Raw genomic sequence first — 2,665 nt, 5'->3', positions numbered from 1 at the left:
AGTAAACTCAGCTTGTTGGAGACACTGTGTCCAACAGTTTCTGTAAGTCTGGCTTTAGTAAACTCAGCTTGTTTGTGACACTGTGTTAAACAATTTCTGTGAGTCTGGCTTTAGTAAACTCAGCTTGTTTGAGACATTGTGTCCAACAGTTTCTGTAAGTCTGGCTTTAGTAAACTCAGCTTGTTGGAGACACTGTGTCAAACAGTTTCTGTAAGTCTGGCTTTAGCGAACTCAGCTTGTTGGAGACACTGTGTCAAACAGTTTCTGTAGTTTCTGTAAGTCTGGCTTTAGTGAACTCAGCTTGTTGGGGACACTGTGTCCAACAGTTTCTGTAAGTCTGGCTTTAGTGAACTCAGCTTGTTGGAGACACTGTGTCCAACAGTTTCTGTAAGTCTGGCTTTAGTGAACTCAGCTTGTTGGAGACACTGTGTCCAACAGTTTCTGGAAGTCTGGCTTTAGTAAACTCAGCTTGTTTGAGACACTGTGTCCAACAGTTTCTGTAAGTCTGACTTTAGTAAACTCAGCTTGTTTGAGACACTGTGTCCAACAGTTTCTGTATGTCTGGCTTTAGTGAACTCAGCTTGTTGGAGACACTGTGTCCAACAGTTTCTGTAAGTCTGACTTTAGTAAACTCAGCTTGTTTGAGACACTGTGTCCAACAGTTTCTGTAAGTCTGACTTTAGTAAACTCAGCTTGTGACCTGTCCCTCTTCATTTTCCAGGCACATTAATCTCCATGATGCTGATCTGCTGCATTCATTGCTGCTGCTGTGGAAAGCCCAGATACCAGGCCTCCAGAGTTCAGCCTCTGCAGCCTGTCTGAAGCAGAGACAGGGACCAGAACCTGCTGAAAACAGTCCTCCCCCCACCCTCACCTGACTGACATGGATCTGGACACATTCTCCACTTCCTGAGAATCAAATGGGACCCAACGATGGAAGACTGGGGTCCTGATATTTTCAGTGCTGGTTTAGAGATTAGAGACTGGATCAGGACTGGGGAAGCCACACCACTGGTCATAAAACCCATCACTGAACAGGACAATGAAACACTGAGGCAGTGTTTCAGGGATTATAAGAAAATGGGAAAAGCTGCTCTGTTTAACCCACTCTTATAGAGGCTTTGTAATCAGTGAACGTTCATTAGAAACATGACAAACATCATGAGTAACACACATTCCAGCATGTGGAGTAAAAACAGAAAAGGCCTTCTGTTCATGATTGAGCACTTTAATATAAAATCAGAGATGTTTACCGTTCAAAACACAGGAGCTCTGACAGGATTTTGCAGGAACAGACCCAGGGTGCAGGCAGGCTCATAAAATAGAACAAAAGATTTATTAAGTAACAGAAAACTGCTGTCGAGGCAKCTCAAGCTTACAGGTATTCGCGAGGTGATCTCACAGGCAGGGGGAACACAGCACAACGAACCGACACCAGACTGGGACAAGACAGGACTTAAATACACTGACAACTAATGGATGAACTGAAAACACCTGGTGAGAAACACGAGGGTGACAATCAGACTAATGGGGAGCAGCTGGGCTGAGACACACTGGGGAAACATAGAAACACTAGGAAAACCAAGGTGAAAACTGACAAACCATGACAAGCTCCTCCCTTTGCCAAATTGCAAAAGGTGGAGGTATTATCTGTAGGCGTGAGTTCWAATATCTGTTAGCAAGACTATTTTTGGACCACTGCATAGAAAACATTGAAACTATTAGACTTGACGTGCAGCCACATGCTGAGCTTTTAGAGTCAAGTTGATCCAAGATGGCTGCCACAGCCAAGCCAATCCTCAAACACCTCCATCATATTTATAGACTGAGCTAAATGAGGGGTGGATGGAAGAGTCTTTCCTAATGAATACTTCAAGGGCTAACAGAGCTCATGTGAGCTTTATCAAAGTCTCAGACACCTGTTGAGGTGAAACCTGTTTGTTGTCTGTGACTAAACCTATCATGAAGCACAGCACAGATGTGAATTAAACTCTTCTTTTATACTCCACTCCAACTGAACTCAGAAGTAACGACTCAGAACTGATCTACCCAGTTCTGTTCTCCTGAGYATGACAGAGCAGGTAAATATGGGTTTACTCAGAGTTTCTGCCTTCTACCCAGGACTGAGATGAGGCCCCGGTGTTTAGTTCTGTGTTGTTTCTCTAATTTGACTTTCAGTTTTATTTCCATTACTTCAGTTGTGTGTTTTTAATAGTGATGTGTTCCTCTGTGTTGAGGCTTTGAAGCATGTGTTGAGTAATGGAGGAGGATTTTTGTGGAGCGTGTTACGAACTGGCAAAAATGAACCCAGGGTGCAGGCAGCTTCAAAAAGGAAAAAAATAAAGAGAGAAACATGAGCAGCAGGTGAGAGTGGGCGGGGCTGGAGCACAGGCAAACAGGAGGAAGAAAACAGATGACAAGACAGAAACTAAAATAAAACATGAACACAGACACAAATCACAACAGAGCGTGTATCGAGGCTTGTGTTGGTGACGAATGCAGTGACGTTCGAAGCCTCGCTGGCAGCTCGTACCAAGTGACTGGTTCAGGAACTGGCTCACCTGAATGTGTGAGACTCAAAAGAGGCAATAAAACACTGCTGAGTCTCCTGTAACTTTATGTTGTCATGAAGTTGTGTTGTGTGTATTTAAGTTATTCAGCTGAG

At 43.8% G+C, this 2,665-nt stretch overlaps 1 long non-coding RNA gene across 1 annotated transcript in view; it reads left to right on the top strand.

Annotated features, from left to right (window-relative positions):
* Positions 1-1,386, top strand: part of LOC106533345 (uncharacterized) — a 20,400-nt gene extending 19,014 nt beyond the window's left edge. The window contains exon 3 of the long non-coding RNA XR_001312226.1: positions 722-1,386. This is a non-coding gene — a long non-coding RNA (uncharacterized LOC106533345). The remainder of the gene's footprint in view (positions 1-721) is intronic.
* Positions 1,387-2,665: the final 1,279 nt, after the last annotated feature.

The sequence above is a fragment of the Austrofundulus limnaeus genome, unplaced genomic scaffold, assembly GCF_001266775.1.
Source record: "Austrofundulus limnaeus strain Quisiro unplaced genomic scaffold, Austrofundulus_limnaeus-1.0 Scaffold926, whole genome shotgun sequence".
Taxonomy (NCBI): Eukaryota; Metazoa; Chordata; class Actinopteri; order Cyprinodontiformes; family Rivulidae; genus Austrofundulus; species Austrofundulus limnaeus.
The sequence above is the reverse complement of the archived record's forward strand: the minus strand, read 5'-3'. Positions and strand labels throughout refer to the sequence as shown.